Source organism: Mytilus galloprovincialis, chromosome 11, assembly GCF_965363235.1.
Source record: "Mytilus galloprovincialis chromosome 11, xbMytGall1.hap1.1, whole genome shotgun sequence".
Classification (NCBI taxonomy): Eukaryota; Metazoa; Mollusca; class Bivalvia; order Mytilida; family Mytilidae; genus Mytilus; species Mytilus galloprovincialis.
In genome coordinates, this window is record NC_134848.1 from 68,051,542 (window position 1) to 68,069,750 (window position 18,209).

The 18,209-nt window shown below is 31.7% G+C and overlaps 1 long non-coding RNA gene across 1 annotated transcript; it reads right to left on the bottom strand.

Moving 5' to 3' along the window:
- Positions 1-566: 566 nt before the first annotated feature.
- LOC143052677 (uncharacterized) lies at positions 567-12,854 on the bottom strand. Its single transcript, XR_012971203.1, has 4 exons — positions 12,395-12,854; positions 8,666-8,745; positions 4,978-5,070; positions 567-1,155 (listed from the first exon to the last, which is right to left on the bottom strand). It is a non-coding gene; the product is annotated as an uncharacterized LOC143052677 (long non-coding RNA).
- Between the last annotated feature and the right edge of the window lie 5,355 nt (positions 12,855-18,209).

An 18,209-nucleotide genomic window follows, 5' to 3' on the forward strand; every position in this document is an offset into this window, starting at 1 on the left:
TTTTTTATTGTACAGGCAGTTTTATCCGCTTACTTGGGAAGCCGATCGAACTGCCGGTGCAAAAATGCAATGTCGTTAAAGGTTTTGTATCAATCTGTAGCTAACGCAAAAATGCGTAGAACTGCATGTTGATTTTCAACATAGGCCCCAGACACGCTTGAAATATTATATATATCTTTAATATACACGAGGTCGGACAACTATCGGGGAGCCCTTGCTAACAAACTGGAGGATCAATCGACAGTTAAAGTAACTCCTAACGACGAAAAACATTTATATTAAAGATATGCCTATCATCTAGTCCTAGGTAATAATATTGAGGGTTTTACAATCATATGACAATGACCCACAATACATACAATGGGTATAATTTTATATTTTTGTTTTTCAATTTTGTAAATTTTTTATCGAGCGAGTACTCGAAATGCAACAAGTAATCGATTAGTAAATCTTACCGAGTTGACATCCCTAGTTCCAACACATTACACTAGCGTCATATTCCTGAGTTGGTTTTTTTTCTAATGTAGAAAATTGTGGATTAAACCTAGTTTTATAGCTTGCTATACCTCTCACTTGTATATTGTAGTCGCATAAAATTCCATTACATTGACAACAATGTATGAACAAAAATAACAGACATAATGTGTAAAATTTCAAAATAGGGGTATAGCAGTCACCATTACGTTATAAACTTTAAAATTATTATAAAGTACACTCTAAACAAGGAACTCACTACTGTGCGTAATTATGTACACTTTCAATGTAGAACACAAAGCTTGAAATGCAAATTATTGTCAGAAAAATATATCATAAAAAGAAATGTAATCAATTTGAAAACTAATTATATTAATTATAAGCAAAATTTAACACATTAGTTGTATCAAAATTCATTGTTTCCTTTTAGTAATCTACACTGGGATTTCAGCTTTTAACTTTTTTACACATAACAATATGGGTTCCGCTGCATCGAATATCATCCCATTTACCAAAGCTCATGTATACACCTACACAGTCAGCAACACCAGCAGGTCCAATTGGTTCACCAGGACTCCAGTTTGAATATGAAATAGAACTTTGTGCTCCATTTGTATCTTGCCATACAATATCGCCACCAGGATCCCGAATCCCGGCTGTCCATAAAAATGTCCCTGATACCTATTTGATTATAACAATTTAATATGACATGTTTTTATACGCCCGTCGTCTTTTAGACGGGGCGTATTATGGTATACCGTTGTCCGTCCGTCCGTCCGTCCGTCTGTCCGTCCGTCGTCCACACTTCGGACAATAACTCAAAAACACTTTCACCAATTTCCATGAAACTTAAGTGAATTGTTTATATCTATTGACGTAAGCTCCCTTTCGTTTTATTTTAATTTCAGATTTTAAGTTTTGGATTTATGGGGCTTTATTCATAAAAAAGGGGGGATTTTCAACACTTCGGACAATAACTCAAAAAGGCTTTCACCAATGTCCATGAAACTTTGGTGAATTGTTTATATCTATTGATGTAAGCTCCCTTTCAATTTTTATAAATTTCAGATTTTAAGTTTTGGATTTATGGGGCTTTATTCATAAAAAAAGGGGGATTTTCAACACTTCGGACAATAACTCAAAAAGGCTTTCACCAATGTCCATGAAACTTTGGTGAATTGTTTATATCTATTGATGTAAGCTCCCTTTCAATTTTTATAAATTTCAGATTTTAAGTTTTGGATTTATGGGGCTTTATTCATAAAAAAAAGGGGGATTTTCAACACTTCGGACAATAACTCAAAAAGGCTTTCACCAATGTCCATGAAACTTTGGTGAATTGTTTATATCTATTGATGTAAGCTCCCTTTCAATTTTTATAAATTTCAGATTTTAAGTTTTGGATTTATGGGGCTTTATTCATAAAAAAAGGGGGATTTTCAACACTTCGGACAATAACTCAAAAAGGCTTTCACCAATGACCATGAAACTTTGGTGAATTGTTTATATCTATTGATGTAAGCTCCCTTTCAATTTTTATAAATTTCAGATTTTAAGTTTTGGATTTATGGGGCTTTATTCATAAAAAAAGGGGGATTTTCAACACTTCGGACAATAACTCAAAAAGGCTTTCACCAATGTCCATGAAACTTTGGTGAATTGTTTATATCTATTGATGTAAGCTCCCTTTCAATTTTTATATATTTCAGATTTTACATTTCAGTGTTATGAATTTTTATGCTTAAAAAAGGGGGGATTTTCCAATTTTGGGACAATAACTAACACTTTCACAAAATTTTATGCAACTTTGATAAATTGTTTATTTCTATTGACATAAGCTCCCTTTCCATTTTTATAAATTTTAGATTTTACGTTTTCTTATAAGTGATGAATTTTTATACTTAAAAAAGGGGGATTTTATGAAACTTTGGTGAATATATTAATGTAACATCCCTTTTGATTTGTATATATACTTCAAGTTGATCATATAAATTCATTTAAAGCATAAAAGACAAGTTAAAAGAGCATCGGGCGTATCATGCGCTGAAGCGCAGCCCTTTATTAGTTTGATGAACTTGTTTTCAATCATTTAGTCCTGAAATAATTTTGTATGTTTGATTGATTTGATCAGCTGTTTATTTGGTATTTGTAAGATTTAAATGATACCTTTTTTTATAAATTGTCAGCCTTAAAATGGTTCTATAAAAAAAAACTAAGCAAAAATTGCAACACTATCACCAAGCCTGGTTTATGATGGGGGTTGTCCTATTCAGTCTTTGGTTTTCTGTGTTGGGTTTTGTTTAGTGTAATTTGTTTTTGACCGTTTTTTTGGTATGGTTTTGTCAGTTTGTTTTCCACTTATCAGTTTGGATTCCGTTTGGTATCTTTTGACACTCTTCTCCGTTAAGTAGATTTGAGACGACGGGTGTTAAATTGTTAGAGCTTTCAAACATTTAATAGTTTTGTATTTTCTATTTCGGTCTCGGTTTTACATAATTGGATATATATCTTGTCCGGGTGTCACCAACTGTGTTTTTACGCTATACACATTCAAAGTGGTATTCTAGGTGAACAAAATACCACAAAACGTCGAAATAAGTCTAACGTTATTGCGTTATAAGCTGTAAAACGTCGATTTTTACGTTCTCACTTCCAACTAGGTTACAGATTGGTCAATACAACGTACAAACAGTTGGTGAACCTATCATTATTTTATATCATTAAAATAATAATTAAGATATCAACAACGTATAGTTTTCTTGTACATAGATTTTTCTTAAAAACTATATCTTTTTAGTTATATACATTTTCATAAATCTTAATGAAATCGAAATTAATTATGAAATATTACTTTTAATGATTTGAAGCAACTATATGAATGAGTTGTTTGTATTTAGAATTAGAAAATTATTATTACTACGCTAGTGTTTGTCGTTCTATAAAGTACTATACCGTATAGGTTTTGTTCATTGATAAAAGTCTTTTTTTATATATATGGAACCCACACATTCTTTCACACAGTGATATTTGCAAGTAATGTCCTTTGTTACACTCAAGCTGCAAGTCAGGAATATGACAGTTGTTATCCATTCGTTTGATGTGTTTGGACTTTTGATTTTGGATTTTCCTCGGAGTTCAGTATTTTTGTGTTTTTACTTGTTATGGTCAAAGGGACATGATGAATATAGTTTCTTTAATAAACTTTGTCATAAAACTATAATTTTCACCCATATCTTATTGGTACATAGAAGTCAGGTGAAATCAAACAAATTCTACAATTCAAAATTGATACTTTAAGTTAAAGGAGCATTAGTTATCTCAAAATATGCTAGAAATACTAATAGGTTATAGCAGTCTTTTTCAAGATATTTAATATTTCAAAAATGGTGAGAAAAGGGTGACTCGATTTTTTATATTTTATCTAGAATTGGCATTATTTGGGGTTCAAATCGTAAGAAAATAAATTTAGAATCTGCTTGAATTTTGATAATGATCTTTTAAGAGCTAGTGAATTCTATTAAAAGAAAAGAGGTTGATATGGGACAAAATATTTTACCCTAGACTGTACCGTAGGACAAATGGAGTCAGATTATTTGACAAACATTCATAAACCTCACATGACTACATCCTGAAATATCCTGAAATATTTTGATTGGATTTATTCCAATTTTCAATTATAGAATATTATTGGATGAACGTGTTAAATGATTTTCTTTAATCCCTCTGTTATCTTTCGCCCCTCCTTTAAATTTCCCGTGATTCGCTTTAGGTATCGTAAATTACAGTGCTGATTGAATTTCGTATAAGAACAGTATTTTAAATTAAAGTGTTTAATGATTTAGGTCTTAATCAACAGAATATGACAATGTTGAAATATCGATTCATACATTTCCAGTTGAAATACTTTTAGTAATCGATCCCGGTAAATTTCATACTCGAACTTAATGATATCATGGATATGTGTATTTAATTTCATAGAGTATTTAAGACACAATAAATGCAATGATTATTTCGTTTGTTAACTAACAAAGCAGCTTATATGTTTTGTACTAACTTTTGTCAACATCTAATAGTATATGAATATTCCGTAAGTCAAAAATACTGCGATTGACGTAAACATGTTTTTTCCACTCAGAATTCCGAGAGCTAAAACATTTATTGAAGGAATGTTGAAAATGAGTCGACTGGGAATTTATGCAAAATTAATGTTGTTAATTTTTTTCTATCAGTAAATTGAAATTTTCTTATTATACATACATTTACCTGAAGGCATAAGCAGGGATATTTTGTATTGAAAACAAACTTGCCGCTAGTTTGATTTGACTAAATAATAATATAACTTTCCTGCTTCCAAAATACCAAAAGGATAAACTTTTGTTTATACATATGATCAACTTAAATGCTTTTGTTCGGTAGTAAGAACAATACTGATTGTTTTCTGTTTTGATTGATAAGATTGATAATTTTAATACGCAGTGACTAATATATAGTGTGATTACTTACATATGATAATTCACCAACAGTAGAACAAATCCAATTATTCTCCTCATCATCATGAATTGTGAGCAACTGGCTACCACTTGTGTCACAGAATGACTGATAAATATAACATTATATCAAATTAGGTTTTGTCTGATGCATTTGCCATTAGTTCCCTTTTCTTAAAGCAAAGGTTGCAACTCTATTTGGTAAGGTTGGTATTTATTTCTTATTTTTAGGCAGTTAAGCTGCCTTATGCGAGCACCCTAGATTTGTGTTCTACCCAATAAATGCTAAAATACGTACCATTGTTATTATCTAGCTGGCTAATATGTCATTTATAACAAATTGGACTTTTTTTCATGCTTTTATTTCTGGAATACAAAAAAATATGACCAGAAAAACCTTAAATGATCGTCGAACTAACAAAAACCTTTGAAGTTGCACATAGGAAGTAGTGCTCAATAGAAATATGTACGTAGTTTATTATCCCCTGTGCTTTTGGCTACGATGTCAAAGAACAATTGTATGAAATATTTAATCGCCGAAAATCTGTAATTACAAGTTGTTTATATTTCCAAAATGGCAAAATGCGCAGGAATATTGTTCATGAAAAACAAATCTCTATGATAGAGGAAATAAAGTTATATATTTAAGTTGGCGGTAATTTTAACTTATCTTGCCAAATAAGGTTGTTGTTACCTTATGAATGAAACGAGATCATGAAACAGATCCGGAAATCGACGTTGATGGGAGACAAGTCGGACCGAATCCACTGGAACCGTCTAAGAAGACAAATTTGACCGTTGGTCAGATTTACTTAGGGTTTCATAAAATGTTAGACAAACATGTCTAGCGGAGCCATTAATCTTGTGTGTGTGCATTAGGGTCTATTTAGGGGTATTTGGAGTGGCCTGAAGAAGGGAGTGGTTTACTATAGAACCCTATGGGATTTTATTTTTTTTAATTTTCAAATGACTATTTCTCGAAATCAGTAAAAAATAGACACACGCAGTCTTCAGTAATGAGAACAGGACAATAAAAAAAATCAAACAAAATATAGAGTGAGTCCCTGGGGGTCATCCAACCCTCTTCAATTTGTAAATGTACTTTTATCTTGTAAACGGTCGCGATCCCCACCCCTAAACAATATATATACTTGTATGGGACAATAAAACAAATCAAATGAAAACAATTTGGGTAAGTCCCCGGTGTCGTCCCACCCCTTCCTGTTTGAGAACTCGGAAATGGTCGAGATCCCCCCTAACCCATATATATATATTCATATATGGGACAATAAAACATATCAAATGAAATATAGGGGGAGTCCCTGGGTTCATCCCACCCCCTCCTGTTTGAAAACTTGTAAAAGGTCGAGATTCCCACCCCTAAACAATATATATATTCATGTATGGGACAATATAACAAATTAAATGAAATGTAAGGAGAGTCCCTGGGGTCACCCCACCCCTTCCTGTTTGAGAACTTGGAAATGGTTGAGATCCCCACCCCTTAACCATATATAGTCATGTATGGAACAATAAAACAAATCAAATGAAATATTTTTGGAGTCCCTGGGGTCACCCAACCCTTCCTGTTTAAGAACTTGGAAATGGTCGAGATCCCCACCCATAAACCATATGTATTCATGAATGGGACAATATAACAAATCAAATGAGTTATAGGGGGAGTCCCTAGGTCACACACTCATTCCTGTTATAGAACTTGTAAACGGTCGAGATACCCAAACCTAAACCATATTTATTCATTTCAAAAAGATTTGAATGACATACATGGTCAATCTCCTAGGTGTCACATATGCATGTCAATTTACCAGATCAAACCAATATGAACTGGACTTTGCCCAATGTCAGGCGACCATGGAATGACGAATTATGGGGGCTTTGTTTGGGAGACTTCGTATCGGCATCATGTTACAATTATTTCTTGTTTATCATAAAATTTTATTGATGCAAGAAATGAGTCTAGGTTTAATGAATTTACTTTAATTATGTATTGAATTATTTCTGTCCTGATTACAACAGTTATTATCCTTGAAGTAGGATGTTAATAATTTTCATTTATGGCTCATTTTTAAAGAAAACATATAAATCTTTCAAGTAGTGTAAAGCCCAAGAATGTTTGACCAACTGTTTTATAATCACCTGTCATTTTATTTCAAATTTGGTATGGAGTGACATCATGGACTTGGGGGTGAAGATGGGGGTTATTTACATTGATATATGAGTTGCTTTTGTTAACCTTGATGAAATATTAATTAATTTGCCTTATTAATCAATGCATTTAATAAACATAAATGTACAATATACGAATGTTTAATGTGTGTTCTTTCAAATCTTAAAAAAACATGTGAAGCAACACTCCTACAGTTTTCATAATTACGTTTGCCTTGTATTTTGGTTAACTGCCTACAGTGCTTACAGTGATTTGATTGCGAATTGTTTTTTTTTGTGTTAATTCTGTTTATTCATTGAAATTTAGGAAGCTACCATTTGATTTCTAGGGGGGGGGGCTAGGATGATATATTTTGTCCTTCATTATTTTAGTTGTCATCTCTGTCCTGCTTTTTATTTTTCACTCTACTCGGTCCTGTCTTTTTTATTAGTTTATCCTGGCTTTTTTACACAAATTGTCATCCCCCTCCCCAGCCCCCTGAAAATCAAATGGTAGCTCTCTTATGCATTTGGCTTCACAAATGTCGTTTAAGAACTACGTTTTCCCTGATAAGCGACTATTCTTTTTATCTTAACGTTATCTACTGTATGTCTTTCCGAATTGCGTTTGGTAGTGAGTGTATCTTGTGTAGACTGTTTTATAACTACGTTTGAATCTGAGAGTATCTTATGTAAACTTTTGTAAGTAGTTGTTTCGGAAAAATGTTTCTTTCTGATCATGTTGCTCGAGAATAACGTTTTGTGTACATATGTTTTTTTTCCTATTCCTGTGTCTGCTAGATTGTATTGTTAGGAATATTCTACTGATCGATCCTAACGTATTCATTATGTTTTGATTACAACAGTTATTATCCTTGAAGTAGGATGTTAATTCAAGACAAACGTTTGGTTCTGAGTATATCTTTTGTAGGATGCTCCTCAAAAAGATTGGATTTGAGTATCTAATTTTTTCAACAGCGAAGAAGTAGTTTGCCATTTGTATATTTTTCAAAGTTGTCTTTCTTTTATTTATTTTTAGTTCGTTATAATATTCAGGTTTTATTTTACCCCCTGACATGATGGACTTTCCCCCATGTACAATGTAAAACAATCATAGATTTCTGAACATGGTTCAATATTACTTATTGAAATCACCTTAACTAAACAAAATAAATTTCAGAGGATTACACTATCAATAAATTAGATTTGAAAGTGATAAAAAAAAAGGAATTTCGCATATACTATTATTTTTATAAAACAATCTAATAGCTAAAAGGAATGTATTTGTTTTACTAAAATGAATAATTTCAATAGTAAACAGACAATGAACGTATTTCCCTGAAAAACTATACATATTCAATGGTATTCATGAAAGTTTTCCAAGAGCTATAGAAAGTAAGATTGTACTATTTTACGCGTTAGTATTTTCAATATTTGCACCAGAAATCTTTCTTTGATGTTTCCCTATGAACTAAATTGACGACAGTTTTAGTCAGCTGCGAGAATAAATACTTTAGAAAAGTTAACTCGATTAATACCTGAGCAGCTGACCATGTCATTTTGTCAGTTGGAACATAATAACAATTGGTTTCATGCTGCAACCATCCACACTCACAGCCTACAACATTTAATTATAAGGTGAATAATTAGACTGGCAATCCTAGTGTGTAGATAATTCAGGATTTTTTAGAACTATACGGGTAGTAAATTCATGGGAGGTGTATGTTGTTATTCTGCGGTTTAAATGTTACAATGTACTATAATATTATTTATTTATGTATTTCTCTGTCCTGAGTGTACTTAAGTTTATTTGTACTGTACTCCTGTCACGTAATGTTGTCATTTTAACATTGCCATATAAGCGGGAGGTTTAGCTAGCCATAAAACCAGGTTCAACTCACCGTTTTTTCTTTAAACTGTCCTGTACCAAGTTGGGAATACGGCAGTTGTTATAAGATAGTCCGTTTCTATGTATGTTGGCGTTTGGTATTGTTGCAGTTCAGTGTTTCTGTTGTTCCGTTCTTTATTCTTATAGTTGATGTGTGACCCTCGGTTTGAGTTTGTAACCTGTATTTGTTTTCGGTTAATCGATTTACTCTTATTGAACAGCAATATACTACTGTTGCGTTCATTTAGGCTAAAATGTGATGAATATATGTTTTAATGATAGACCTGCGATTTGTGCGAAAACTCAGAATGAGCTTATAATATAGTCAGTTCCATTGATAATTAAGCGCATTCATGTGCAACAGAGTTTTCCTAATCGATGCAACTTACGATCATAGTCTAGAGTGCTACACAAAGTCATTTTTTTTCCTAGAAAATGCTTATAACATAGCAGGGATTTTAAGAGGGCGTTCCATAACCAATGTTTGAACATGGGCTTACTGTTGACCTCTTAATCTACCTCCGTAAAAAAGTTATACTTCTATTTGCAGTTTAATTTTGCATGTATTTAAATGTTTCTGTGAAAAAAAACACATTTAACACGTTTATTTTATTTCAGGTTTATAGTTTTTCCAATGTACATTTGATGTTAAAACAAATACTTTGCCAAATGAAGTTCATATAAAAAAGAAGATGTGGTATGATTGCCAATGAGACAACTGTCCACAAGAGACCAAAATGACACAGAAATTAACAACTATAGGTCACCGTACGGCCTTCAACAATGAGCAAAGCCCCATACTGCATAGTCAGCTATAAAAGACACCGAAATGACAATGTAAAACAATTCAAACGAGAAAACTAACGGCCTTATTTATATAAAAAAAAAATGAACGAAAAACAAATATGTAACACATAAACAAACGACAACCACTGAATAACAGGCTCCTGACTTGGGACAGGCAAATACATACATAATGTGGCGGGGTTAAACATGTTAGCGGGATCCCAACCCTCCCCTAACCTGGGACAGTGGTATAACAGTACAACATAAGAACTAACTATAAAAATCAGTTGAAAAAGGCTGAATTCATCAGATGGACAAAAATACAAGTGTACATCCCAACAACAAAAAGACACTAGGATCTGTGAGTACCGCAGCTATCTGACAGCTAGTTCAAAGCCACTTACAACTAATAAAAAAATCATGCATCTGAGACTAAATTGTCAATTCGTACACATCCAACATTCAATGGATTTAGTGTAAAGACGTCATAAACAGTCAGAGAAAAACATGACCTTGTGCAATGGCAAGATACAGGTATCTACAGATTGTAGATCCATGAACGTGTATATGTATATAACATACTAGTAATATTAAATTTTCTTTTAATTTAATGATAACAAAATTAATATTTATACCAATAAAAACAATATTCAATGATCTTATTACAGTGTTGAATAGGTACCCTTTTAGAATAAGTTTATTTAAAGGATCATTTCTAAATTTCCGGCCATGGTTAACAACACTTCCGTAAAAATGAGGATGTGCTATCCCGTTTGAAATAAGTTTTCTACAGGTACAACCAAATTTCCAAACCAAATCTTTATATCTATGGAAATATTTAGTAAAGGTTTTAAGTTATTTATGGTAACGATATCCCTGGTTCAATAATTTACCAGTAATACATAGATTACGTTCGTTAAAATCAAAAACATCACAACAGATACGGGCATAGCGAACGAGCTGTGAAATATAAACACCGTAAGATGGAGCCAAAGGAACAAATAAACTTTGTTGCCGAAACGTACATAAATATTATTTATAGCTTATAATTTACAAAAATGTAACAAAAGGTATTGGTCACTGAGTTTTGTTCAAACTACATTTTATGCAAATTGCCAGATTTTGTACATATCATACATGGCAAATCCATTTGAAGTGGAAATAAAACTTAACTACAGAATTTTACCATAAAATATGAGACGATAGCTCTCACAATAGCTATTTGGAAAATAAAAAGAGTCCCGAAACTAGTTATACTCCTACAAAATTAAAATGGGTAAAATTTCTGTGCATTCCTTGATAAAATTAGATTTACTGAGTTATCTCATACATTGCTTAGATTGTATTTTTTTCCTTAATCAACGAATGAATGATTTGTTTTTGTAAGAACAGTCGTTGTAATAAGATTAATACCACATTGTTTTCTTTTTTTTTGACAAAAAGGCACACAAATGAACTGCATTCCTCTTTTAATATTCGCATAACTATTCAGTTTGAAATCTTGATCGTCATTTTTATCTTTTTTTTACAATCTAAGATGGTGAAGACACACGAACAAATGTAACCACATTATATTTGCTTTAGCGTATAACATTTAGGATCAGACTTGCCTTGCTTATTCAACAACAACTAACTTATCTTCTTAAACTATTACATGATGCTGAAAAAAGACATCTAAATACTAAAAGTTAACTTCTTTGATAGATCTACGACTTCTTTAACAAAGAACATATTTCTGCTTAAAAGTTAAATCAGCGTTTCAATTAAAGAAAACAAATACAAAGACGAAACAAAAAGTAATGTTAAAGTTAATTTCTTAGTAGAAAGCGCTGTTTTAAATTCCTTGGTCTAAAGGAATATACAGTTTGGACTTGTCAACGAACTGGGATGACACACATATGCATTATGTGCGTCAATGTGTTAGGATTTTACACTGTACAGTTTTGTTAACAATAAGAAAAGCAGAAATGAAATATATAAATTCATCACTGCAAAAAGTGTGTTACAATATTTGTCCGTTCAAGACAGTTAAATTTTAATATTTAAAGCGCGAGGCTTGCCGGACTTTATAAATAATTAAAATGTAACTATTGAGAGTGGAGAAATATTGTAATACACGAGTTATAGTGGTGGAATCTATTTCTCTAATGTTTTTATCCTTCCTTTTCAAAGATTTGCAGAAAGTTGTGTTCTTTATATATGACGTCATCAGATATGTTCGCCTTTTTTCATGATGTCACAATAGGAGTTTCAGATGAAAATAAGAAATTAAACGTCATAATCAAATTTCGACCACTCATTTGCTGAGGAGAAATATTTTTCTCACACCGATCAAGAAATGTTAAAATAATACAAAAATCAGTGAAAAGATATGTCTACATACAATTTTTTTATGACATGAGAACGGGAAAAACGTTTACGTAATTCTAAAAGAACATCCCAGAAAGTAGTAAATACTTACGTACTGCTGCTAATACCTGAATCGTCTTTGAAAATTTGTTGAACGACAAGAATAGTCAATTTAAAATAAGAAAATATTTTACTCCTGAAACATCAACATATAAGTGCATATTATTCACATGAATATACTTACCAAACCTTTCTTTTGCCATCACTTGCCACCCAACAGCTGATGTAGTATTCAGGCAACAACTTCCAGAAACATCAACATGACAGACTAAATTAACAGTGTCATAAGCAGCCATGCAACAATCATTTCTAGACGTACATAGTACGGAACATTTCAACTTTGATACACCATATACAGACAAATTTGATATCGCTATTTTCTCTCCTTTGATGACTTTATAAAAAGCGGTTTGAAAATTGATGTCTGACAGTCCAGTACAAACTATTATAAGTGTCAATATATAGTGAAGTATATAACCCATTACAATTGCAATACAAATTATCACTTGTCAATAGTCATTGGTGTAGTTCCTACACTAAATCTGTTTCAGATATAGGTTGTTTCTGTTTATCATGAAATGTTGATATAGTTGTCTTGATTGGCTTCATCTATTAAATGAGATGACAAATATTCTCTAATGGCAAAATTCTATTTATATGTTCCCTTTGTGATTTGTATATGTCGGTTGGTATTCAGATGATTTTGTCTCTTGTTTCACATTAAATAATTATGTTATAATCTTTCAAAATGAAATATCCAAATTAAAGTTCTATACAAACTGAAGTAATAATTGCTTTTGTTCAGACATACAAGTGGATTTTAAGTTTCTATTTAAAATTGAATTGTGCTTTGGGGAAATTTAAATCCACAGTTGTAATTGATCTCCAAAAGTGCATATTGAGTATTTTCCATAATACGTAATATACATTACATGTACCATCAATATTTCAGAGAACTATCTTCAGTTTCATGTCCGCGTATAACCGAAACCGTAGCGGAACAATTGATAAAAAAAACCGTTTACTTGTAGGAATTGTACATGTATTCAAATAGTTTGCTTTTTACAATGTTTTGTTTGAGGGATATAATTGTTAAGTAGTAGACTTAAAATTTGTAAACCAAACATAGCATAACATAAACTATCTACAAGTTTTATAAAATGATCTAAAATAGAAGACTCAGGAGTAATGTTATATTCAATATCGCAATAAAACACAGAAAACACTCAGAGGCAAAGATAATGAATTCAACTATAGACAAATATAACCCACGAAGGTGCTAAAATTGAATCAGTGAAATTTCCCTCGACCTGCTCGTTCGAGTTTGTAGCATTTAAAATATGAAGAAATTCCAAATGCCTTAAACTACCTTAACGAAGTTAAAGTATGTCTTATCGTAATTCAATTGGTTATAAATAAGACATTAGTAACTTCCAGAAACTTAGACAAAGTTCCGACATTTAAAAACAATAAATTGGAGTATTTTCGTAACTGCTACACTTACATTCTGACCGCAATATGGCATGATAAAATCCTATCTATAAAAACAGCCGAAACTCTTCTGAAATTTTCATGCAAGATCGATACATAAAATTTTATGAAAACTAAGAATGCTCGTATATCAAGTTATACTGTTTCTCTTTAAAAAAAATAAAGCATGCAGAAGAAATAAATGGGAAACATGCTGAGATATTTCATAATTGTGACATTCCCCTCTCTTTGGAGAGAGAGGTGTGCCTGTTACAATTCAAGTTTTTTTATTAACTGGTAGAACACTGTTTTCTAGAAATGCTTCGTTTGTCGTTTTCTTCTTTTGTTGCATCACATTAAGTTGGCTGTTAAATAACACAAAGTTATTAACAAGTGATGGGATTAGTATAGCTAGCATACAGACACCGATTACTGCGCATGCTGTCGGTTAATGATAATATTTTAGATGTTATTACAATAACATGAATAAGGCAGTTCATGACTTAAATTGAAAGAATTTATAGAATTTATAAAGTTGGTGGTGTGTTATGGCGACATTAAGCTAATATAGTTATTATTTTGTGATGGTTCGTTTTTATTGGTGGAGAAAAGTTGGAGAGAACCGTGTTGCTTCGGCAGGAAAACTGAAGTCCTAATCAATTAAGATTTGAGCCGAACGCACTGCAACCTGCATATTCGAACTGACATGAAAGTCTCATGATACAGCTGTTCGACTACTTAGACCATTCGGCCACCGAGGCTACCATTCCGGAAAATATCCTTATTGTAGTATCGTATGGAATGTCTGTGGTATTTCATTGCTGAATTAACAGTATTGAAGTATTGATTTTGATCATTGTTGAAGACGGAGACCTATAGTTGCTCAAATCCATACGATTTGTACTTTGGTCAAAAGTTGTCCCTTTGACAATCATACAATATCGCCTAATTTCATGCGGTAAGTAGAAAGATTATAATATGTTCTCTTAAAAGACACAGTGTATCTCCAAATATCTTTATTTTCATGCATGTAATGTTCTTATAATATTGGCAATTCCTAACATTTTATGATATTAATCTACGTATACCATGATGTATTTGTAATGTTTAAATTTCTTTATTCAATGTAGACATCCGCAATTGTAAATTTCGTTGCAAAGATCTTTTAAAGATGAAATCCTGTTTATATTTTCTTTGTTATTTTTCACCATGTACAAAGTCCTGTTTTCACTGGTCATCTGTAACATGGTATGAATTTATGGTATAATTTGATATGAAGTCGATTTTTGATTCTCAGAAAGTAATAATTTCAAAATAAATGTGAACTTTAGATAAAGGCAACAGTAGTGTACTGTTGTTCGAAAGTCATAAATCGATTGAGAGAAAACAAATCCGGGTTACAAACTAAAACCGAGGGAAACACATCAACTATAAGACGAAAACAACGAAACAACAAAAACATTGAAGTGCAACAAAAAAACTAACGACAATGCAACTCACACAGAAACGAACTATAAGATAACATTTACTGCCATTTTCTTGACTTGGTACAGGACATTTTGAGAAAAATGGTGGGTTGAACCTGGTTTTGTGGCTTGCCAAACCTCGCACTTTTAAAGCAATGTTAAATATAACACTACAATGACAACATTACATGACAGGAAAACAGTACAAATAAATACAAGAACATTCAGGATAGAGAAATACACAAATAAACAATACAATAGTACATTTCGACATGCTAACTACAGAATAAAAACGAACACGTAAAACAAGTTAGGACACCACACCAATACAGCACAACACAACCACGAACTGTCTGTCACATGACTAGAAACATTTCATATTGCAATAAATGATTATTTAAAAAAAAAAATAAAGATTAACATATATAAAAGCAAAATGTAAAAACATAAAAAAAAAATAGATGAACGAGTTTAATATGATGGTGATTGGTAAAATAGACAAGTACATGAATAAAACTTAAAATTTGAAAAAAGTTTATTAATAGTACTTGTCAGATCTTTGATAGTCTATGTTTAATTAATTTCTCGAATTATGAAGATTTAGAGCTTAATAAGTGCGAAGTCTTAACCCCTTTTAATAGTTGGAGACATATATGTTGACATCATGACAATTCAATTCATGATTTGTTTATAAATAAGAGATAAGAAGATGTGGTATGATTGCCAATGAGACAATTCTCACCAATAAACCAATTGCAAATGGCATAGAATTTAACAACTTAAGGTACGGCCTTTAAACAATGAGCAAAATCCATACCTTATAGTCATCAATAAAAAAAAAACTCAGTGACAAAATTAATGTTAAACAGTGAAGCGAGAAATCTGACGGCCTATTTTTGTACGTATACAAAACAATAAACGAATAACAGTTATGATCAACAGCAACAAACGATAGCCACATAATTATAGGCACATTTAGAATTTTCCTGGCGCATCAAACCCTTTCCCTAACCTCGAACAATGGTATTAAAATCCAACATACTATAAAAAAAATAGTTGAAAAAGTAAATGTTTCATTTCAGCTCGTCTGAGCGAAGCCCAGTGTTAGATTTTACTATCACTTGGCCTTTGTCATCAATAAAAAGTAAAATCACAAAATCATTGAACTCCGAGGAAAATTCAAAAAAGAAAGTCCCTAATCAACATGATCAAATGGCAAAAGTAAAAGCTCAAATACATCAAACGAATGGATAACAACTGTCATATTCCTGACTTGGTACAGGCATTTTCTAATGTAGCACTACAAACCATTAAAGTCTGAAATGGCCTATATCTGTACTCGACTGTACTGATTTTTACTCGACCAGTCTGAATTGGTCTGACTTTTACTTGACATTACTCGACCCCAGTCTGAACCATACTTGACTGTGCTGAATCGTACTTGACCCTTATCTTTGCCGTTGAAAAAAGTCTGAACTATTACTCGACCAGTCTGAAACAGTCTTTACCCATTCTCGACCTGTACTCGATCTATTTTTCCAGTCTAAACCATACTTAACCAAAGGTCTGAACAATACTCGACTAGTCTGAACCATACTAGACCAAAAAACCTCTACTTTTTTAACTGTTAAAATACATTTCTTTTTAACTGACATATATAACAACAGCCAACAAAATTTATAAACTTTTAAACCTTATATTAGAAATATATCTATGATTATATTTAGGATAAAAAAAAACATATTTATATAATTTATATCAAAAAGGGATAAAATTAAATAAATAAATAAAATTGTTTTTTCTGATTAGTGGTGAGATATAATGTATAACCTCTGCTTGGGGGCAAACTCATAAATAAGATCGAACTTGGTCAGAGGTATTAAATTCTAAATTACATTGATTCAAAATTGCAACATCCTGTTTAAATTAAATTACAAGGCCTTTCGAATATACATGTATGTGCTAGATAAGTAATACACGAATTTAAGAAAATAGGGCTTTCTTTTTACCTGTAAAACACACATGTACTGAAGTAATTAGACCATATTAAAGTGCTTTATGTGTGCCATGTTAATTTGACAAAAAATACTTAAATTAATTGAAAGAAATTGTTACTGTTACTTTAAATTGTAATACATTTCCTTTTTTAAAGATGGTTACCAAGGATTGCTATGGAAATTCTAATGATTATATTAAATTCTTGGTTTAATAAAACAAAACAATTAAGGTCTCATTATTTTTAAATTTATAGTTTTATATACTATTTTTGTATATATTAATAAAAAAAACATTCACTGCATTATTAACTAAACTCAACTGACACAATAAATCTATACTAGGCTTAAGTTAATGGTGAAAATAGTCCAGTTATCATAAAATACTTCTGACATATTCATGAAATTTTGAATAATATTGAAAATATTAGTCACAATTAATTTTTTAGATTATTTCAAGTTGTTGCTCAAATCTCATTTTAATCAAAAATATTTCATAAATTGATAAAATTCAGTTGATAGATACAAAGAATAGGTCTAGGTTGGTTAAGACATGGTCGAGTATGGTTCAGACTAGGTCGAGTATGGTTCAGACTAGGTCGAGTACGGTTCAGACTAGGTCGAGTACAGTTTAGACTAGGTCAAGCATGGTTCAGACTCGTCTAAAATGGTTAAATACTGGTCAAGTACACATTCAGACTGTTAAGTATGGTTCAGACTATAATCGAGTATTATCAAGTAAATTTCAGACCAATTCAGACTGGTCGAGTACAAATCAGTACAGTCGAGTACACATGTAGGCCATTTCAGACTTTACATGGTTTGTAGTGTAGAAAACGGTTAACTAAACCTGGTTTTGCAGCTAGCTAAACCTCTCACTTGTATGACAGTCGCATCAAATTTCATTATATTGACAACGATTTGTGAACAAAACAAACAGACATAATAGGTAAAATTGTCAAAAATAGGGGTACAGTAGTCACCATTGTGTTATAATCTTAATCTCTATGAAAATAAAAAAATATGTAACAAAGAAGCACAAAATGGCATGCAGACCAAGGATATTTTC